Source organism: Mirounga angustirostris, unplaced genomic scaffold, assembly GCF_029215605.1.
Source record: "Mirounga angustirostris isolate CCGP_5_RB_7025 unplaced genomic scaffold, mMirAng1.0.hap1 SCAF_14, whole genome shotgun sequence".
NCBI classification, from domain to species: domain Eukaryota; kingdom Metazoa; phylum Chordata; class Mammalia; order Carnivora; family Phocidae; genus Mirounga; species Mirounga angustirostris.
The window spans coordinates 18,363,520-18,387,331 of record NW_026991722.1 but is presented as its reverse complement, the minus strand read 5'-3'; the positions used below and the strand labels follow the sequence as shown (position 1 = coordinate 18,387,331).

General features: G+C 39.3%; 1 protein-coding gene across 2 annotated transcripts in view; it reads left to right on the top strand.

Annotated features, from left to right (window-relative positions):
* Positions 1 to 23,812, top strand: part of WDR7 (WD repeat domain 7) — a 359,672-nt gene that overhangs the window by 1,084 nt on the left and 334,776 nt on the right. For both annotated transcript variants that reach the window (XM_045886644.3, XM_045886643.3), the window contains exons 2-4: positions 1,480 to 1,538; positions 6,130 to 6,197; positions 10,879 to 11,105. The gene's annotated coding sequence lies outside the window, so the exon portion shown is untranslated. The remainder of the gene's footprint in view (positions 1 to 1,479; positions 1,539 to 6,129; positions 6,198 to 10,878; positions 11,106 to 23,812) is intronic.

The window sequence follows — 23,812 nt, the reverse complement described above, 5'->3', positions numbered from 1 at the left end:
TTACAAGAAAGTGTCTTTAGAGAAAGCCCTGAGGTAGCAGTGAGGAGGCTGGAAGGCAGTAAGACAAGTTTAGGTTACTGTAGTAATCCAGAAAGTGAGTTATGGGAGCAGCTGAAGTGGAAATGAAGAGGACATGATTATTTGAGAAACAATTAGCAGCTAAAAATCACAGGATTTAGTGACCAATTGGACCAATTTAGAGCAATGACAGATGAAGGAGTCTAGGATAGTGAAATATTTCAATCTCGTGGCTTTTTGTACTGAGTTAAAATGCCAGTAGGACATCTAGGTAAGGAGTATAGCGATAGTAGGAAGGTTGAGTCTAGAACAAAAGAAAAAGGAGTAGGCTAAAGTTGCAGATTTGAGAGTCATTAGTTTTAAGGGTGAAAATTGAAGCCCAGGAACACAAACAATTTGAAGGCCAGATGGCAATTGTTGTCCCCATTCTACTGATGATGAGGCTCACTTCCAAGAAGTGTGTAACTCATTCAGTTATGCAATTGTACAGCTGCTTAGCCCTCAACATTGTACCCAACATTATATTGAAACAGACTTTATATATATGCACAGAAATTTTTAGCAGGTGTTATTGCAAGGTGATTCTCTACTGAGTGTTTTTTCCTCTATAGTTTACAAATCTCTTCAATAATTATAAATAGTATATATAATAAGAAGAAAGAAAGAAGGTGCGGCTGGGGGAAAAATGCTATACAAAAATTCTACAAAGGCCCAAGTTTCTTCCTTACCCTATTAGTAGTAACTAAAACAATAATATTCACAGTTAATTGGTCTCCTATGAAATTTAGGTAATGTTTAATATCATTAAGTAAAATAAGCTTTTGGTAGATGAAATTTTCCCCCCAAATGTTATTTTTTTAATTTGTTTATACCACCCTGAAAACCCCATTTACTAGAATTTTCATGAAAATTTTAGAAAAACTTATCATTAAACTTCTGCAAGGATGACTTGTGATTATTTTTAAAAGGATGATACACTTCCTACATTCCTGAGATGAACATATTCAGAAATGCAGAATACACTGCACATTAACTCCCTTCACACCGTCCCTCACTTGGTGGGCATCACTCTTAGAGGACACGGTTTCCCAGGGTCTATTTAGCCTCAGCCTCGGAATTCTATTCAGCTCCACCCACTACCAGAATCAGCAGTCAGGATGAAACCTATTTGCCATCTCACGTCTTACTATAACTGTTACGTCCTGAAATCCGTAGATCTCGAACTGCAGTGAGCTCGTTAAAATGTGGGTTTCCGGTGTCACACCCAGAAATTCTGATTCAGTAGTCCTAATGCATGGCCCAAGAATCTGATTTTTAACAGGCATCCAGAGTACCTGATGCAAGGAGTCCATATTTTGAGAACCATTATTTGCTCCTACTTGTCTACTGTCACATAGCATTTAGAATGCATTTAATATGTACAAGGTACTGTGATAATGCTTTGAAACACCTTTCTTCCAGGGACATCAAAAGGGAGATAAGACACTTCTACAAAAGCTAATAATACAAGGTAAAATGTGGTAAGTGCCATAGTAGAACTATAGATAACATACTATAGTGGTTGAGAAAAAGAAGAGAACATTTCCAGGTGGAATGAGCAGAGAATGCTTTATGAAGTAATATGTTTTTGTTTTTTTTTTTAAAGATTTTATTTATTTATTTGACAGAGAGAGAGAGTGAGAGCAGGAACACAAGCAGGAGGAGTGGGAGAGGGAGAGGAAGAAGAAGGCTTCCCGCCAAGCAAGGAGCCCGATGCGGGGCTCGATCCCAGGACCCTGGGATCAGGACCTGAGCCGAAGGCAGACGCTTAACAACTGAGCCACCCAGGCGCCCCATGAAGTAATATGTTCTAATATTCAGGCCTGGATAAAAATAAGAAATGCATAAACTTCTTCATTCACAGAAATGACTCCTGACTTTCCTCTTAACTCATCAAGAATATAGTTCACTTTAGACTCACCCATTTTTATCAAGCTCAGCCGGTCACTAGGGGAAGCTTTTCTACCATGACTTGTAGCTGCCATGGGTTCACTTTGCTGACTTTACATATAGGTATGTCAGAGATACATCATCCATGCCTTTATTTCTCCCATAGCCCTTTGCCCATGGTAGGCACAAAATAAGTATTGGTTGGATAAATGAATGGCTAGGAAGCATAATAAGTACTACTGTCAGTCCACAAAAAGCAGGGATACAAGAAATATTACTTTGATGTATAACTCAATTTCACTTTGACTCTGAATCCTCACCCTCCTCCTGTAGTCAACTAGAACAAAAACAACCTTATCTCCTCCTCTGCCTGCTTCAGAAATTGTACCAAATTTCTGGATTTAGAGTGGAAGTGGGGCTTTGGAGTGTAGATGTCTAGGAGCACTGTCTCTTTCTACATACCATCTTTCTGCTTCATGTGACTACCTCAGGGATTGGGACCCTTTGTTTGAAGCTGCCTGTAGACCCATCTGCCTAGATGCACCAGTCTGCCATTTCTTCCAGGGTGTTCACTTCGTCCCTTCTCCCCTCCATAAAGATTTTCCCTCGTTTTCATCAAGAGTTTTATAGTTTCAGCTTTTAAGTTTATTTGATCCACCATCCACCTTTTTGAGCCAATTTGATTCTAATCATTTAAAAGTATTCTCATGATAGGAAAGAAAGGCACAATTTTACAGTTTCATATATATTTGTGTGTTTGTTGGGGAGGCAGTATGCAATAACCATAAAATCTCTGATACGAGTTTTTTTTTAAATGTAGTCCTCCTGTAAAAAGTGGAGGAAATGCCACTTTCTGATTTTTTGAAGAGCAATTGCAAGAATATAATGTAGAGAGAACTTTTATTCTACAAAAAAAGTCTTCATAAATTCCTCTGAGATATAATATACCTCTTTAAATAACTGAATTTGTATTTGCAGAAGCCCAAGTATATAGATTTATTGATGAATTCCATAAACCATATGAAATCCCCCCCACTAACTTATCAAAATTACAACTACCCCAAAATGCCTGAGGTGCCTGGGTGGCTTGGTCGATTAAGCGTCTGACTCTTGGTTTCGGCTCAGGTCATGGTCTCAGGGTTGTGAGATCAAGCCCCGTACAGGGCTCTGGGCTCAGGGAGGAATCTGCTTCTCTCCTTCTGTCGCCTCCTCTGTCCCTTCCCCGCTCATGCTCTCTCTCTCTCTCAAATAAATAAATCTTAAGAAAATAACTTCTGCTTAATAGCTTATTATTACCTTATTCCTGAAGAAGTAGAAAACATGTATCTGTTTAATTCTTTAATCAACCTGGTAATTTATTTAAAAAACAATTTTAGATAAGCTTTGATTTATTCTTAAAGTCTTGAGGGAAAAATATGTAATTTATGTAATATAAGTATTAAGTAGAAAGGACATCGGCTTCATAATTTCCAAACCTTTTCTAGTTGTAGGCTTTTAAATTTGAAAATTGAATACCATTTCTCATGGCTGTCCCTAGGTGGCGCAGTGTCTTTCAGTCAAAGGGGTATGATTTCCCCTTGGATATCAAATGCTTTTTTTTAAATTTTATTTTATTATGTTATGTTAATCACCATACATTACATCATTAGTTTTTGATGTAGTGTTCCATGATTCATTGTTTGTGTATAACACCCAGTGCTCCATGCAATATGCAATACGTGCCCTCTTTAATACCCATCAGCAGGCTAACCCATTCCCCCATCCCCCTCCCTTCTAGAACCCTCAGTTTGTTTCTCAGAGCCCATAGTCTTTCATGGTTCGTCTTCCCCTCCGATTTCCCCCCCTTCATTTTTCCCTTCCTACTACCTTTTTTTTTTTTTTTAACATATACTGTATTATTTGTTTCAGAGGTACAGGTCTGTGATTCAACAGTCTTACACAATTCAGAGCGCTCACCATAGCATATACCCTCCCCAATGTCTATCACCCAGCCACCCCATCCCTCCCACCCCCCACCACAAATGCTTCTTTAAATAATGCTGTCAAGTCCCCAGATGGACCATTTGCCCCACTAACACCATATTCCTTAGTTTTGGATGCTAGGCAGTGTCTTGGAGGAGAGAGTTTTCTACGAAATCGTGGAGTGACCCATTACTGTCATAAATCTCATCGTCCTAGAACATACTGAAGAAACTTGCTAGCAATTCTGAGTCAGTTTTGGATGTTTCCCAGGAATGTAAAACAGCTTTTTTATTCTGAAATTTATATCTGAAGTTCAGAAGTCATTAAGCTGCCTAGAGTTGCTATTAAGAAGGCCAGATAGATAAATATTTCTATCACTTCAGCCTTTGAGATAAGGCTCCATATTTTAATTTTTTAAAGAGTGTGTTGGGAGTTCGAATTAACTCTTTGAACCTGAAAAACTACACATGCCTTCATATAACTGTGTTTTCACTTAATCACTCGTAAAGACAGTTATTTTTTGGCTTAAGGTAGTGTAGTAGAGATTGTCTGATTAGAATGTACACTTAGAGAAGAAATGCCTCCCAATAAAGACTTTTGCTGTGTCCAGAACCCTCTCTCAGGCATGCCCTTGAGCAAACACATACACCAAGCATACACAACCTCATCAGTCAGCCCATTCCTGAGGGGCAGTATGTGTATACTCTTAGTACCTCTGAGGGCCAGGCACTGCAGACATTCAATAAAAATAAAATGTATGGGGTGCCTGGGTGGCTCAGTCGTTAAGCGTCTGCCTTCGGCTCAGGTCATGATCCCAGGGTCCTGGGATCGAGTCCCACATCAGGCTCCCTGCTCGGCGGGAAGCCTGCTTCTCCCTCTCCCACTCCCCCTGCTTGTGTTCCTGCTCTCGCTATCTCTCTCTCTGTCAAATAAATAAATAAAATCTTTAAAAAATAATAATAATAATAAAATGTATGTTAGCTTCTATCCACTAAGGAAGTGGTTATTTACACAATGTTAAACACAGTATTTTCCACCAAAATTCAGAATATTAGAATCAGAAGAAAATAAGGGGGATCAGACCCAACTGGTAGAAAGTACCAAAGCACACCACTTCTCACACTGCTTTGCACTAATTGTAGATGTATCTCTCTCCCTGCTAGACTATGAACAATTTGACCACAGAACCAGGTTTTTGCACTATCTGAATGTCCAGCTCAGCGTAGCACCCAATACCACTGGATGTTGAATAAATGATGCTTTCCACCTTGCCAAATTATATTTAGGACAAGTAAAAGAAAGTACTGTTTCATGAAAATAGAAATAAAGTTAAAGTACTCATAGACACTGCCCCCGGGCCCACCCAACCCAGATTATTGTGGAGCAAATGCCAGGCATCATATAATTTCATCTGTAGTATTTTAGCCTGCATGTCTAGAAGATAAGGATTCCTTTAAAAATAACCTTCATAACCAAAATCCTATTATCACACCTAAAATGTTAACAATGCTTCCTTAATAGCAAATATTCACTTAATGTTAGAATTCTCCATTTTCTCCTAATTTATTTTATGACTTATTTGAATCAGTATCAAAATAAGGTATATACATTGCATTGGTTGATATGTCTCATCTCGGTTCTTTTTTTTTAAGATTTTATTTATTTTTTTGAGAGAGAGAAAGAATGAGCTGCGTGAGGGGCTGAGCAGGGAGCCCAATGTGGGGCTCGATCCTGGGACTCTGGGATTATGACCTGAGCCGAAGGCAGACACTTAACTGACTGAGCCACCCAGGCGCCCCTGTTTTATCCTGTTTTTATTAAAACTTTATTTCTTTTTTCTGAATTTTTATTTGAAACGATTCAAATGGACAGAAAAGTTGCAGCAGCAACAGAAATAGCAGTAGCAGAAGTGGAGGAAGAGGGAGAGGAAGGTGGCACAGTGAGAAGGAGGGTGCACTTTCTTGCTAGCCACTGGGGACTCCCCAAGAAGAGTGTGCTCATGACTAACTTTGCTGTGCTCAGATGTTTGCCAGGGCTGCCCCAAGAATAGGTAATCCCAGCTGGAAAGCTGAGGAGACCCTGAAGAAGCTTGTAGCAGGAGCAGTAAGCAAGCCCTCTCCATGAGGCTGGAAAGTGGAATTTCCTGGAAGGAAATCTGGGCAGTGCATCTTTGTGTCTTCCATGGTCCACTTTGTGACATATGGATCCTCTACTTGGCAGGGGATTGAAGAACAACTCTCCCCAGGCTCTGGTGGTTCTCTCATCCTGACAGGAGAAAGAAGAGACAGGTTAGTAGGACAAACTACAACCCTTGTTGCTACAGCCTATGACAGTGCATCATGCCCTTTTTTTTTTATTTATTTGAGAGAGAGAGAGCATGGGGGAGGCACAGAGTGAGAGGGAGAAAGAGTTTCAAGAGACTCTGTGCTGAGCACAGAGCCCAATGTGGGGCTCAGTCCCAGGACCCTGAGATCACAGCCTGAGCTAAAACCAAGAGTCAGCTGTTCAACCAACTGCACTACCCCAGCACCCCTCAAGTCCTTCTTTACTATCCTAATTTCCCCTCATTGATCTTGGTAGCTTGATGAGGGACCCCAAACCCTTGTTTGTGAGGAGCTCAAGCACTCCCAACTTTAACACCTTCACACTTTTCTAGAAAGTGTAAGTGTGGACCAAATAGAGAGATTTCTAGAGAAAGACTATTACAAGCCCCACTTTGGGCTTTCCTGTTACTTAGAAGAAATTGTTTGATTTAGCGGAAGTCATGAGATAGGAAAAAGAAGTCTCACCAGTTGACTTTCATGTCACGTGAGAAAGTACAAAGGGAAGCTCTTAAAGAATTATAATTACACAAAACCATGCAAAGAACACTTAACTAATCTACTCTGCTGCAATATGATAAAGTGTGAAGACCCCTAGTACTAACATGAAGCTCCCAACCGTGACATGACTTCTAGGCGAATGGGTCCACTAAGGAAGGGACAGAATTAGCAAAGTATTAGGCCCTGTGGGGAGCACCAAATCACAGATTTACAACCTACAGGAAAAAAATAATAGCACACATGAAACAATCTGGAAATGACAGTAATAATGAGGCTAGTTGGATCACCAGGCAGAAATTTGTAAAATGCAGGAGCAAATCTCCTTGCCTTTTGGAGAATCAACTTGGAACTTAGAAAGTCCAGGAAGTACTAGTGTATTGTAGGGTAATTGCTACTAAATTCTAAAGAATCTGTGTCTTCCATGGTCCATTTTGTGACATATGGATCTTCTTCTTGGCAGGGGATTGAAGAACAACTCTCCTCGGGCTCTGGTGGTTCTCTCATCCTGACAGTAGAAAGAAGAGAGAGATTAGTAGGACAAACTACAACCCTTGTAGTAAAACAAAAAAAAGTTTTATTTTTTTAATGCCCATATCATGAAACCATAGCATGTTAAAATTTTTGACCCTTACCCCATGGGTTCTGTTTATGGTTCTTTTCTGGTAGCAACTATACATTATTGGTTAAAACAATGATGACAACTTCTCCTTTGTCTCCATGCCTCTCTGTCTCCTCCACCTAGTGTACATGATGCACTGCTGCTGGACTGATTTTTGTGGCTGACACACCCTCCAGGGATTCCCCAGTGAGCCACACTCTGTCCAATCCTCCCTCCTTGAGTGCACATGATACCTGTCACTTGCTTCTAACCAGTAGAATATGGCAAACGGTGATGGGCTGTCACTCCCTTCATTAAGTTACTATCTACAGATTTATCTATCTTTATCTATATCTATAGCTACATAACTCCATTTTCCTTGCACCCACTAGAGAGATGCTCTTTGCTGGCCTTGAAAAAGTAAGCTGCCACATGAAAGGTCTTTGGTAAGGCTCAGGTGACAAGTAACTGTAGGTGTCCTGTAGGACATGAGAGTCCTTAGTCATTTACCCACAAGGACAGGAATCAGATTCAGATTCTTCCCTAGTTGAGCCTCCAGATGAGATTGCAGTCTGACTGACATCTCAATTGTCGCCTTGTGTGATCACAAGCAGAGGACCCAGTTAAATTGTGCCTGAACTCCTTTCCCATGGAAACTTCGAGGCAGTACTAAACTTGTGGTAATTTGTTATATAGCAATAAAAACAAATGTAATGTTATTAGGAAAAGCACCACCCTATATATTGGTCAAAAGTGTTCAGTGGCTTTTCACTTCCTTTAGAATAAAGTCCTGAAGGCTTCTAAGGGTATTCAAGGCCTCTCCTTATCTGAACTTATTCTATTTTCCCCTTCTTATTTTTTTATTACTGGGCTTAGGCCCAGTCTGAGAAAGACTGTATCAACCAAAGAGAGAGTTCCAGGGCAAAGATTGCCCATTGAAGGAGTCCCTCATGGGGCAGAAATAACTAAGTCTTAATACCACAGTTTCCCCTATATCTGCTTTATGTTCCCTGTACTTCACTTCCAATCTAACTCTCTGTTTATTATATATGTGTCTATATATATTCATGTTTTACATTTCATATGTTATATGTATACACACACTTGGAGACATTTCAAAACTAGCAACAAAATTGTTTTCCTTTCCCAGTTCTTCCTATTCCAAATCCAATTCATTTTTGTAGACCTCCATGAAATCTAATGTGATTATCCTTCCTCATCTCAGCCTAGAAGTAACTCATCTCTTCTCCACTACTCCTTATGTACTCCTTATTTCTCATACTGTGCTATATTGTAGCCATACGTCTTGGGGGAAATTTGCCATTCTTTTTAGCTGCCCAAACACTTTCCAATGTTTAGAGAATTCCTCATTTTGTGAGCCTTGGTGGGAAGCAAAGCTTATATAGAACTGAACGTGCCAAATTCTTCCCTTCTTGGCTTTGCTTTCAGTTAAGGTTCAATAAATAGATGTTGAACTGAATTTTTTGGTTGTGTAAATCTTTTAAGATTTTTGTATAATTCCTCTAGATGACAGGAATAAATAAATAATTTACTCAAAAAATGTACTCAGGATCAACTACTGAAGGTCCAAGTCTTAATTTTCAGGAAGGTTACACATGTAAAATATATATGTGCATATAAAAATGTGTGAATTTTTCTGAAACAGAAGCATGTTATTCATTAATATTTGAATCTTTATTTTAGTCATGTGGCTCAGGAGATTGCACGCATTTATATATAGACTTTGGCAATACGTTTTGTAAACTTGGTAGAGAGGGGCCGGAGTGTTTGTAGTCTGAAGGTTTCTCATTAATCTTCTTATTAACCTTTGTATTCCTGGGAAGGTATTTGAAACATGTAAGTTCAATTAATATTTGTTGAATAAAAGTCAACTTTATCTAGGAGGGATATTTTATAGATTTCCTTTACAAACCAAACAAGCTTTAATGCAGCCTAAGATTATCCCCTGGTAACCACTCTGCTTCCTATATTTCCAAAAAGTTCTTGTAAATTGTAAAGGGGATTATGAACTTAATGGTTTAAATGTATTCATCATTACAACAGAGGGAATGAGTATATTGAACCCAGCTGTCCAAAGAATTAATTTCTTCTATTTAACATAATTTCCCTGCTCTTCCTCTGCCCCCATGTGATTGCAAGGCAGTTAGTCAAAAGTTGAAGAAAATCGTAGAATCCCAATTTGCAGTATAAGACAATTTCAGAATTGCTGATTTTCAAGTGTTCTATTGATTCCTTGGTCAACATTATGATTTAGTTTTTCTCAAGATGGCAGCAGAGCTGGTCTCTACAAATAAACAGCATATAGGAAACAACACCTTAGACATAAAGGAGGCTAAATGGCCTAGTGAGGGAAAAGGGGGTGTGCCCCCCAGAACACTGATAGGTCTGCAATGTGTTGCAGGAAGGAGGACTGTCTATGCTGGAAAGAAGGGGAGGAAAGAGTTCGTCACTTGCAGGAATAATAAATTGACAGGAAGCCTTTTGACTAAACCAACACTTAGGTCTCTTTTGACAGGAAATAATCCTGTCTCAAGGAGTTGTTTCTGCCCTGTTCTAATCCCCTAGTCAATCCCCTGCTTCAGACGCATCCAATAGGATTTTGCTACCCAGGACTCAAGTCCAAGGACCAGCAGCAAAGGGAACCTGGGAACTCCTTAGAAATGGAGGCTCTCAGAAACCCACTTTAGACCTACTGAATCAGAAACTTCATTTTGACAGCCTCCCCAGGTGATTCGTTTACAGAACTTACTTTTGGGGACTGCAATAGAATTCTTGTCCTATAAATCCGTTAGTGAGATTATGAAGGACAAACTGACCATTCATTGGCTACCAGCATCGCACCAGTTTTTCCCTTGGCTACTATTCATTCATTCAATAAATATTTGGGAGGCAGATGGGCAATCATAATAAGTAATTAACATTTATTGAGCTCGTTTAGCCTCCTAGATACCCATGAAGTTATTATGCCTATTTTTTATATGGGGACTTGAGGACAATGAAGAGAAGTATCATGCCCCAGATGACAGTAACAGATCTCCCGCTACACCGGGCTCTACCGCCCACACAGAGAGTGTACATTCATTCCCTCTTCTCTACAGGAATGTTGCACAAGGTCAGACTTCCTTTAGTCCAGAAGCAGAGTTCCTCCTCTGGCTCTCTCTGTCGTGGGCAACATTTAAGTTCGAGGTCAGAAGGAAACAGTAACTGAATTCCAGAGCTAACACTTTCCAAGTGTCTGGACAGAGTCGCAGGGCAGAAGAGTAAACTTGCAACATCCTGGGAACACCTAGACTTGCCATTTCATTCTTCCCTCCATCTTGGTCCTCCTAGGATGGGCATTGGAGGCGAGACGAGAGCCTAGACCAAACTTCCCATAATAAAAATGGCGGCCGTGCACTCTTTGCCCACAGTCGACACCCTAGCCTCCGTTCCGTCTCCTTGGTAACGTGGCCGGCTTCTCTGGCTCCAGCCTCGGCCAGGCAAGTATGCAAATGATGATCATTTCCCTCCCCCTCATTTTTGCGACAGTTGCAGCGAAAGTCACGGCAGTTGGGTGTCAGCTGATTTACTGCAGCGGCGGCAACGGCAGCTTGCAACCTCGGTGGGGAGACGCCGGCTGGGCTCGGGTTGTGGTTTGCGTACCCGGATTTGAGCACCCCACATCTTCCTCACATAACGTCCTCGCCTTGTCCACCTTTGACGGGCGCCCATGGGTGGTGGGACGGACATCGCGGCATGAGATGAAGCTGTGACAGGTGAGGAGGCTTTCGAGCTAATCCAGGGGGAACCCCAGCATGGGACGTGCTTGCAGTGAAGGTCAGGGGCCGCGGGTCAAGGGTCGCAGTCCGTTCTGGCCGGGGGCGGTGCCAGCTGTTCGAGCGCTGCTGATGGAAGTTCTGTCTTGACCGAGCCTGCAGGTTCAGGCCCACAGCTAGGCGGCTTTGCCTGGAGCGGGGATTCGGCCAGGGGTCTTTGGGGTTCCTTGGCCTGGTGAATGACATTTGCTTCAGGTGACACTGGCCTTGGTTTTGAGATGGGACCGCCCTGCCCTCAGTGGCAATCTAAACAGTGAGGTGGTTTGTGGTGATGAGTGGGTGGTTATTGACTGCGCTTTCAGATAACGTGCTTGCTTTTGGGGTACGCATGCTCTGCTTACCTGTTGGTACTCCTCTCTAGTTTGCTCTTGCCTAAGGTACTAACGTCTGTTAGAGTTTCATCTTTGAGGTGCCACCTGCCTGCCCTCCATCCTTTTGCCCTAGGACTTGGTTTAAGGATACCTGCTACTCCCACTTACTTACTTTTGGGTCCCAGCGTTCTGCAGCCATATGTTTGGAGTCAGCATTACCCTGCCCTTGATTCAAAAATTGCGTTTTAGGTTTTGATTCACTTGCTTTGTCAATTTCTCAGGTCCCAGGCAGAATTTGCTGGTTCTTATAGCTTGAAATTATGGCAGGTACAGTTGCATCTTGGACAGCACTGGCAATGTTGATGCTGCGGATTTTAGGATTCAGTGAGAGGAACAGCTTGCTTTCATGGTAACATTTGCCATAAGCCAAAAATGGCAGGCTATGACTCTTTTAGATGCTTATTGCTTAGGACTTTATGAATAAGATGGCAAGAATCGTAGGGTGTAAAAGAGAAATTGAGTTTATGAAATTTTGGTATGACACAGATTTTCTTGCTTTATAAGCTACTTGTGACAGTGGAAGTGGAGAGCAGTTTAAAAGTAAAAATAGTGTATTGAAAGGCCTTTATTTATGAAGAATCCAAAACTGCCCTTGATTTCATTGAAAATAACATCTTAGTTATTTCAGATTGGGAAAACGGTATAAATAAATAGTAAATGCCTTGTTAATTTCAACAAGAGATTATTATGGAGAATTTATTTACTTAAATGTCTGTCTCTATTTTTAAGATACTCCAGAGCTCTACTTAAAACTAGACTATACACTTTTTCTTGTTGCCACCTGTACATAGCTAAATTTTAAAAGATTTGGTAGGTAAATCAAAGGGACTGGGCCTTACTTTATTTGAGTATCATTATGGGAACTTACATTTTGAGTAGTGAGTCTTGTATCTTATAATTTCCTTTTATTTTTATCTTGGATATAAGTTCTGTTTTGAAGCAAAGTGAGTGGGGTGGTTTATTTAACAGGCTTAGCATTGAACACTTTAAAAGTAGTGAGCTAGTTTTTGTGTCTTTGTCATGAGAAAAGTAGGATAACATTTAGCTTTAGTAGCATTCTCTGTGTTAGGTGTGAGTACTTAAAGTTTCTTTTGGACCTCAGGTGAAGAGAATTGAATTAATTTTTCTCAATTCATTGATCATCATTGGCTGTTCAAGGTGTGTCTCCTGTTTTTTTTTTTATTCATTGTATTTTATTTCCAATTCCCACTCCATTTCCTTGCTCATCAACCCATGGGAAACCATTTTTAACATGTGTGATGTGTATACTTATGTTCGTATGTGTTATTAAATGTATATTGTTTTGGATTGTTTTGGGTGCCCACATTTTTGATTTTTAGAGATACGGTATCTTTTGTATGTTATATGTTACATATCACATATGTTATATAATATTGTATATTGAAATTTTTTTTCTCTTCCTACCACGTTTTAAAGATCTATTTCTGGGGCGCCTGGGTGGCTCAGTTGTTAAGCGTCTGCCTTCGGCTCAGGTCATGATCCCAGAGTCCTGGGATCGAGCCCCGCATCGGGCTCTCCGCTCAGCGGAAAGCCTGCTTCTCCCTCTCCCACTCCTCCTGCTTGCGTTCCCTCTCTCACTGTGTCTCTCTCTGTCAAATAAATAAATAAAATCTTTAAAAAAAAAAAAAAAGATCTATTTGTGTCACTCTCCATTGCATCTGACTGCTGCACAGTGTTTCAGAGAGTATATCCATGACAGGTTTCCATCTACTCTTATTTGCAGGTACCCATTTTACCTTTATTTTCCTACTGCTGTAAACAATTCTATAATAAACATACCTCCAAGATCTCTGTGATGCTTTCTTTGAGATTTACATCCAGGAATGTGATTTCTGGATCACAAGGCATTCACATATTTTATCAAAGGACTGCTAGATTGTGTTTCAGAACAAACTGTAATAGTTTATATACCTATGCAGGCAGGTCTGGGGGGTTTCTATGTCCTTGTAGCTCCACTGTTGCTTAGTGTTATCCAGTGTCCTAGTTTTTCCACACTAATTGATACAAAGTAAAATCTCATTTTAAATTACATTTCACTATTACTAAGGAGGTTGAGGATTTCTTCATGTGCATTTTATCTTTTTGATTTTCCCTCTTGTAAAATTGTTCATCCCTCTCTCATTTTTGAGGTTTCATTCCTTGTTGATCTGCAGAAGCTCTTGTATTTCCTTAGATACTAGCCTTTTAAATATTTTAAGTATCCCTGTTCCTGTTTTGTCATTTGTAACGTTTTTCATGATGTGCTTCATTGAACAGAAATCCTCAATTTTGATGTAGTCACATTTTTAAAAATTTGCCTATGGTTTGTGCTTTGGGGATTTTAAGAAGTCTTTCCCCAAATCCTATGTCATAAAATTAGTCTTATTTTATTTTCTACTAACTTCATAGTTTTCCGTGAAATGTGTAGGTCTTTAGTGCATCCTGAGTCTTTTTATATGTCACAAGGGAGAGATTCAGTTTATTTTCCATATAGTGTGCCAGTTTTCCAAGTGGCATTCTCTCCTTTACCCTTAGATAAGATGCTACACTCATTGTATATCAAGTTCTCATACATACTCTGAATACTGTATTGTGTTCCTTTGGTTTGTTTGCTCTTGCTGTAATACCATGTGTTTTTCACACAATGGCTTTGTATTAATTTTTTCCCCTATGTGAATAATTCTTCCCATTTTGTTTTAGCCTGTGTTTGAAATAATTATAGATCCTAGGAAGTTGCAAAAATAGTACAGAGAGGGCTGGTTCCCCCAGTGGTTACATTTTATATAACATCACCCAGTTGTTACATTTTATCCAACTATATATAGTATTATAGCTAAACCCAGAAATTGACATGGGTGCAATGCCTGTGAATGGCTCAATGCCATTTTATCACCTATGTAGATACCTGTAACCATCACTGCAGTCAAGATAGAGAACTGTTCCATCATCATGAAAATCTCCTTCCGGCTACACCTTTTTAGTCACATCCATCTCCTTTCAATCCCCAACCTCTGCTCACTAATCAGTTTTCCATCTCTATAATTGTATCTGTACAGGAAGTCTGTATAAATGGAATTACACAACATACGATTTTTTGAGATTGAGATTCATCCAAATTGTTGCATGAGATAATTTTTGAGATTCATCCAAATTATTGCATAATTTGAGTAGTATTCCATGGTATATGTGTACTGCAGTTTGTGTAACCATTCACTGGGACATTGGGGCTCTTTCTAGTTTTTGGCTATTACAAATGAAGGTGCAATGAACATTCTTGTAGTGTGTGTGTGTGTGTATGTGTGTGTCTATGAAGTTTCACGTTTTCTGGGATAACTGCCTTGGAAGTTGAATCCTGGGTGGTATGATAAGTGTAGATTTAGTTTGTGAAGAAACTGCCAAACTGTTTTTGCAGAGTGGCTGCACCATTTTATGTTCCCACCAGCAATGTATGAGAGATTGAGTTTCTTTGCATCCTTGCCAGCATTTGGTATTATCACTATATTTTTATTTTATTTTTTTAAAGATTTTATTTATTTATTTGACAGAGAGAGAAACAGCGAGAGAGGAACACAAGCAGGGAGAGTGGGAGAGGGAGAAGCAGGCTTCCCGCCAAGCAGAGAACCTGATGTGGGGCTCGATCCCAGTACCCTGGGATCATGACCTGAGCCGAAGGCAGATGCTTAACCGACTGAGCCACCCAGGAGCCCCACTATATTTTTATTTTAGCTGTTTAGATGTGTAGTGATATCTCATTGTGGTCTTAATTTGCCCCTCCAAATGGCTAGTGATGTTAAGTATCTGGTAGGGCAAGTTCTCCACTCTTTGCCCATTTTCAAAGTTGGTTTAGCTATTTGTGGATTTTTACTCTTTTCTATATATTTTAGAGCTAGAGTTTCTAAAAACAACATAACTAGAATTTTGATTGAGGATGCATTGAATATATAGATTTATTTTGGGGAGAATTGACATCTTCGTAATACTAGGTCATCTTATCCAAGAACATTGAATGGTCTTCCATTTATGACTGAGCAGAATTTTTGTTGTTGTTGTTGTTTAAAAAAAATATTGTGCCTAGATACTATTTTAAAGTAGATTATTATAGATAGAAGAAAATGCTACTGATTTCCAAATATTGATTTTATCTTTGTTGTGTTCTACTAGACAGAGATCAAAATTCATAGTATAAATCTGGAAGTAATTTTAGTATTTGTAGTGTTAGACCTGGAACTAGGTAGTGCCTTTATTCCTGGTTTGTCTATTACATTTCTCTGTGACATTTGTCTGTTTGTTGGGGCAGGTGATTAAAATATGAGGTTAGTGAGGTTTGTAGGTTCTTTTCCCATTTTGTCCCCTTCATTGTTACACTTTATACAAAGTTCATAGTCTTAGCTATGTGCATGCCATTGATCATCAGCAGAAGCAGCTGAGAGTTTTTCTGTGGCCCAATGAAATCCTGTCATCAATAAGAGGATACCTTATATTCCTACATAATCATAGTATTATGATGTCAACTTAGAATCTGAACTCTATGCATGTGGTTCATCTGATGACTTAAAACTACTTTGCTAGTAAGAGCGCAAAAAATTTTGTTGGAAGGAGAAGCCCTACATCATGACTGCATTTAGAAAGTCTTTGTCTAAGTGGAATTTTTATTTTTTTCTATTAACATATATACTATATTCATGAAACATTAAATACTTCAAATAAAATTAGGCATCTTTTCCAAAATGTGTTGGTGATGTTTAATGAACATGTAGGGTTCTCTCCCCACCCCCCCCCGATAGTTGCTTGGGTTAGTGGGAGTCAGAAAATGATGGAACAATAAAATGTTAGGGCAGTGGTGAGTAGTTCAGGGCAGAGAAAATTTCTGAATTGCCAAGGGTTATTCTCCAGGCTCTTTTAGAATAGAAAATTACTGGAAATACATGGCTTTTTAAACCACTGTCTTCCATTCAGCTTAGCAATTGTAACTTATGACCTTTCAAGCTCACTCAAGGTATTTTACTAGTATTTTGCACGTACATATTTATCTCTGAATGTTGGTAGTTAATATATGTCAGTGATAGCAGATTGATAAAAATGTGCCAGTTACCTTCTGTTCTCACATTCAAGTTATTTATTTGGCTGTCTTCCTTAAGGGTTCTTCTTTTCTCTAAACATTTCAAATACAAACAAACAATAAAAACCACCATTAGGGGGAGTGAAAAGTTCACACTAATAAAATATCACTTTACTTAGTTTAAGAAGCAGTTTTGTGACTCATTAACAGGGCTTTGTGAGTAGTAGTGATTAAAGTAAACCATGTCAGCTAATTAGCTGCAAGGTCCTATGGTATGTCTGGCTTCGTATGTGTCACAGATAGAATAAAAGAGGCTCCAATATAGGAACAACTTGCAGCTGGTGAAAAACAATTAGTGTGTTAGGAATTTGATTAGAGGGACTTATATTAATTGCTGACATTGTTACAGAAAAAGTAATTGATAAGCAACTCTTCTGTAAAATCCAAAGCATGTAAAATCAAGATGGATTTTAATTTGCAACTTTTTTGAAAACCAAAACAAACCTACTTTGTTCAGTACTTTGTTCACTTATTCAACAAATATTTGGGTGCCTGCTAAGTGGCAGAAATTCTAAGCACTGGAAATACAGTATGGAACAATAAACATAAGTCATCACCTCCATGGAGCTTACGTTATAGTGGGAAAGCCAGATGACAAATAAGCAAAATGTTTGGTATGTTAAAGGATTGTAAATGCTTTGGAGAAATACAATAAAATACTGTGGGGATGGTGGATTTTACAATTTATGTTGGTCAGGAAAGGCCTCCCTGAGAAGATGACATTTTAGCAGAGACCTGAAGGGGGTGAGGGAGTGTACCATGAAGACCTGGGGGACACTTCTGAGATAAGACCCTGCCTGATAAATTGAAGAAAACCAAGAACCAGAGTGGATGAAGAGAAAGCAAGAGAGAGAACAACAGCCTCACTTGTGTAGGATAGGCAGTAATATAGTTTGGCTTTTACTCTGGGTGAGACAGGAAGGCACAGGGGGAATTCTGAGTAGCTTTGTGATATGATGTGATTTTTTAAAAAAATAGTGTCATTTTGCATGCTCTATTGAGATTGTAAAGGGGGCAAGGGTGGAAACAGGGAGACCAGTTAAGAGGCTATTGTATTATCCATAGTGGGAGTTGCTGGCAATTTGAAATGGGGTGGCGGTAGTCAAGGTATAGAGGAGTCTTTGGGTTCTGGATATAGTACTCTCTGAAGGTATTGCCAGTAGAGTTTTCTGATGGATTGGGATGTGGAATGTGTGAGAGAAGAATCAAAGATGATTCTAGGATTTTGGCCTATGAAGCTGTAAAAATGGAGTTGTTATTAACTAAGATGGTGAAGACTGTGGAAAGGGCAAGTTTGGGGAAGAAGACCAGGGACTCACTTTTGAACAGGTCAAGTCTGAGAAGCTAATTAGCCATCTGGAGGGACATACTGAGTAGGAAGCTGGATAGGTGAGTTTGGAGTCAGAAGAGAGCCCCAAGCTGTAATTGGTAATTATCAACATATAGTTGGTATTTAAGCTGTGAGACTTGGTGAAATCACTGAAGGAGGGAGAATGGAAGGAAAGGAGTGTTGCCAGAAAAGAAGTCCAAGGACTGAGCTCTTGGTATGCCAACATTTAAAGGTCAAAAATGAGGAAAAATGGAGACTAAAGCTAGAGATCAATCAGGAAGGTGTGAAGACTTGGAGGACAAGAGAAGTGTTTCAAGGAAGAGGAAGTATGAACTACGCCAAATGCTGCTGGTAGGTCAGGAAGATGCGGGTTAGAACTTGACATTGGATTTAGTAATGGAGGGGTCATTGGTGACCTTGTCAAGAGCAGTTTTGTGACAGGCAGAACACTTTCCTGTAGTCTCTAAGGAGAAGGGTAATGTTACAAATGAGGACTTTTTTTTTTTTAAGATTTTACTTATTTATCAGAAAGAGAGAGAGAGACAGGCAGGCAGAGGGAGAAGCAGGCTCCTTACTGAGCAAGGAGCCCGATGTGGGACTCAATCCCAGAACCCTGGGATCATGACCTGAGCTGAAGGCAGATGCTTAACCGACTGAGCCACCCAGGCGTCCCACAAATGAGGACATTCTGACTTGGAAAGAGGTTGCATATTTCCTTAAGGCTTGTAAATAGAGGAGCTGGATTAGTCCGTAGTCGTACGACTGTCAAATCTTTGTACTTACCAGCAGACCTTACTGATCCCTAGAATACTGTGACAGTTCAACTTCCAGTTTGGGGAATCGTGTTTGTTTCTACTTCTGGGTAGTTTAATTTATGAGCAATGAGAAACTTCAGTGCTTAATTTAGTTTTGATGGCAAAGTGAGGGAAACAAGTAGGAATAATTGGAGATGCAGATGAGATTAGAGGCGAGTGGGTCAAAGTTGGTTCTACCAAATGAGGCCTGCTTTCCCTAAAATGTAGGGGCTTGATGGTCATCATTTGCTTTTTAGCTTAATCAGTTAACTCTTGAAACTGAGGCAGTTTGGTTGATAGAGCATAAGTTGAATTCAGACATCCTGATTGCCGCTGTAGAAATTTAGAACATGACGCATGCCTCAAAATCTATGAATCGTTTAGAAAATTGTGATGTATTTTTTGATCAGATAGCTCTACAGTTCTTCACACCTGACTCTCATGCGCTCAGGGCTGTTTTGCAATAAGAAATAAGTGTAGTCTTCTGTTGCCATCTGCTCGTTGCACATGTCCTTTTAAAACAGAATATTGGAACTCCCTTGAAAAAGCGGTCCTTAAGTGTCATGTTCATTGGGAATTGTTTTCTTGCCACTCAAATACTAAAGTATGATCTTGTAAAAGCAAAACAAAACAAAAAAAAGTATGATCTTGTCAAGCTACTGACAAGCTTAGTGTTCAGAAGGTCGTGTCCCTCACAACTCTTTAATTCCGGAAACCTTTTGTTCTGAGTAAGCAGCTCAGTAATTTCTTCAGTACATTTTATGGCCTAGCTATCTTACTGCATTACAGTAAACAGTCTTTATGATCTGATTCAGTTTTTTCCAAGTCTTCAATAAATTGGTAACAAAAGCACAGCACAATGAAAATTAATCTTAATGATCACTGCCTTCATCACATCATATTGTGAATTTAACTTGAAGACACTCTTTTGACAAATGATGTAGGAATATTCTATGAGTAAACCTTTACAGACTCTTCTTTCTTTTATTGTAACTGTGGCAAGCAAAGTTCAGCTGTTTAGTGTATAGTCTCTGTTACTCATGTTCCCCATAGGAAGGTGGGTAGTGTAGGCCTACTCTTGTGCACGTGTTGAAAGAGAATTTGAGTTTGTTGTCTGTAAGTCTCAGGGGGCCTGCCTGAGGCACAGGAAGTACACATACCGAGATGATATTGACTCCTTATGAAAATACCTGCATTTGTGGGATAGAAATACATCTTGCTTTTGCATTTGAGAGTTTAAAAAGTAATGTCAAGAAATTAACATTGATCTCATACTAGATTTTTCACATATTATTCTGTTTTATAGCTTTTAGAAATCACATGGGATATCAGTGTCACATGGGATATTGCAGAATAGGATGGTCTTATCAGAGTATCACTGCATAGGTTATTGATAGCTTTAAAGGAAGAAAAAATAGTACAGTGGAAGTATCTGGTAGTCAGTGCCTTAATCAAATGGTGTGGGACAATGTGATGTTGTGTACCTCCTGTGGTGATACAGTGTGGAGTGTGCAACGTCACTTATGAAGTATTTTCGCCAAAAATGTTTTACTTGAGCCTACTGATGCCTTTAGATCCAGTTTACAGGAAAATAGGAGATAGAGAAACAAGGTAAATGACATCATAAAAAAAAAATCACACAAATCTAAAATGTGTAACATTTTATAAGCAATTGATTTTGTTTTGTTTTTTAAAGTTAGTATGAAAAAAGGAGGTTGGGACTGTTCTAGAACTAAAGACTAAAGAGACAAAACAACCAAATTCAATGCATACAACTTGAATATTTACTGGTTTAAAAAAAGTTACAAAAGACATTTTTTTAGACCGTTGAAGTAATTTGAATATGGACTGGATAGTAGGTGCTATTAGAGAATTATTACAGCATTGATAATGGTGATTGCGATAATGATATTCTGTTTATGAAGGAGAATGCTCTTTATATTTAAGCTCTTTATTTTATTTAGTGGTGAATTGTCATGATGTGTGTAGGTTATTTTCAAGTGGTTTGGCAACAAAGAGTATGTATATATGTATATGTATGTGTATACATACACAAATATTGACAAGGGACATATGACATATTTGTTGAATGATCTGTATACTATTTTTTGAACCTTTTGTACATTTGAAATTTTTCATAATAAAAAGTTGGGGAGAGTCAGGAAAAGTAAATTTCATTCTAAGTTTTTTATTAAAAGAATAATCAAATAGTCTAAATCTAATGAGAAACAGGGATGTAAGATCTTCCCTTGTTCCTTGAATTCTTCTTTGGCTTTCTAGGCCCTCATATATCTAGGTGGAAGAAAGCTGAAAAAATAGGAAGAGGATGATTGTGAGAGAACTGAACCAGAAAAAAGGGAGAGGGTTGAGGATTAGCAAGTGCTCAGCCATGTCAAACTAGCAGCCTTATTATACTGTAAGGACTGAATAAGATGGTTGGATTTAGAAAGAATGGAAAGAATAGGTGTCAAAAGTCCATTAAAGTCAAAGCATTCTCTCTTTGCTCAGGCCTCTCCAAGGCATCGCTTCTCTCTGTTAGTACTGGAGAGTTCTGCCCTGGAGTGTCATATTAGAGAAATCGTTGATCTCTTCATGTAGAGGGATATCTTCAGATCCTTAGATCTTGTTTAAGGATAGAACTCAATTACACGAGGCCTTTTGTAGTAAGGAAATGGAAACGGAGTCAAAGATCACAGGTTTCAAAATGTTGATTTTAATTAGAATGTCAGAGAGAACTGGATTTACAACCAGGGGTCAGTAACAGGGGAAGGTGTTTTGGACAAAAATGACATGTGAGCGTGTTTGAAGGATGAAGGCTAAATTTAGTAGAGATTAAAATGGTCGACAGGAGGAGCATAATTAAGGGAGTAAGGTTCTTGAAAGAGTCCAGAAGGAGTTAGATTTAGCCAAAAAAAAAAAAAAAAAAAAATCTTCTCTTGCTTGGCACACAGTGAGAGCTTAATAAATGCTAGTTATTGTTATTCTGTTTATTCATTCAGTAGATACATATTGACCACTAGTGGAAGTCAGTTACTATTCTAGGTGTTGGTGAGCCACCGCAAATCCCAGTAGAATGCAGTTTGCTTGATAATGGTTAAATAACAAAGGTGGTGGGTTTACATAGATGATCTGGTTTTACCCTTGAGGAACGCAGATTGTAATGGAACATCAAATTTCTAAACAAATAACTACACACAAGGATAAGTGTTATGTACCTGTATATAGAACTTATAGTGAAAACATGTTTGCAGAAGTAGTGAATCGGGGTTTGGGACAGAGTGCTCACAGCAGAGAACTAGTATTTCAAAGATGATAGGCTACAGATAAATTCTTGTTAAACATTTTTTGGAAACTCCATGTGTGCACATGTGCATCTTTAAAACAAAACCTGGTGAGTCAAATAAAACCATTTTATTTATTTATTAAACTACATTTTGGAATACAGTGAAGTGTCCAAAGGTGGGAGGAAAACCTTAAGACCAACGATTTATCTTCAGAATTAGGATTCCCACTCAGTTTAGTCTCTTCTTAATTTCCTTCTTCATAAGTAGCCGTGATTATTGTGTGTTTTGGTTTTGTTTTTCTGTTTTGGCCTGGTGTCATTACAGAATTGTGTGGCTCAGTTGGTTAAGCTTCCAACTCTTGATTTTGGCTCAGGTCATGATCTCAGGCTAAGTGCTCAGTGGGGAGTTGGCTTGAGATTTCCCCCTCCCTTCACCCCCACCCCCAAGCTCACACTCACGCTCTCTCTCTCGCTCTCAAAAAAATAAAAAATAAAAAAAAAGACCAACCAAAAAAACCCCACCAAAACACAGGGCATGGGGGTGGGTTGTGCAGGGGGCGGGAAGGACAGGAAGCGGGTTCTGCCAAAGGGAGAAGTTGAGTTGTGGTAAGTCTCAATGAAATCTCAGTTGACCCTAGAGGGTGAGGGGAATTCTAAAGATAGAATGACCCTTTAGGGCTATGTTGAATTGATATGAGGGGGCCTGGTTTTTATATCCTTGAGTTGATCAGTCATTGGATATGGACTATCCTATGGGAAGGGGATAAGAACTTGGGCAAAGCATCTACCTTTGACTAGGGCAGGCCTTGGTGGGTTCTTAGCAGCTCTCAGCAGCTGGGTTATAAGTCCTTAATTCCTAAAGGAAGGTCTGGATGCAGACCATCCCTCACACTTATGATCCTGTTTCACATTCATCCCTTTAAACATCTCTTATGCCCCATTTCCTCCCTCCCTCCCCCATGTGCTGCTGAGCCCAGACATCATATCATTTTATCCAGGAATACTAGACTTCTACTTACCTTTGAGTAATGTGATTTAGTAAAACATATCGATTAACCAGGTTGACAGGAGAATGACATTTTTTAGTATATGGAAGTTTGCAGTAAATGAAGATAGTATAGAATAGTGAAGAGTAGGCACCCCTGGCTGGCTCAGTAGATAGAGCATGCAACTCTTGATCTCAGGGTTGAGTTCAAGCCTCACATTGGGCATAGAACCTACTTAAAAAAAGTGAAGAATATTTATTGCATTAGGAATCAGGAGGTCTGTATATGCCTCTGAGCTCTGAGATGTTTGCCATGTGATTTTGAGAGAATTGCCAATGGACCTAAATATCCACCAAAATAAAAACTATTAGATGGTAAATGGGCTATATTCTCTCCATTTTTAAATTAGGAAGCCAGTTTATTTTTTATTTTTTTTGTCAACTATAAAAACCTTTCTTTTACAGTAGCTTAAATGTCAAAAACAAGCAAAGCCTTGCCAGGTAGACCCACATTTCATCAACTTGCAGTGACTTGATTTACTGATGCAGGCAAAGGGTGATCGCGTTTTTGCCACTCTTGTGGAACACTTTCTGTTGAATTATCTGCTGCCATTTATCTTTTTTTTTTTTTTTTAAGATTTCATTTATTTATTTGAGAGAGAGACAGTGACAGAGACAGCAAGAGACAGCACAGCAGGGAGGAGAGGAAGAAGCAGGCTCCCGGCCAAGCAGGGAGCCCAACGCGGGGCTCGATCCCAGGACCCT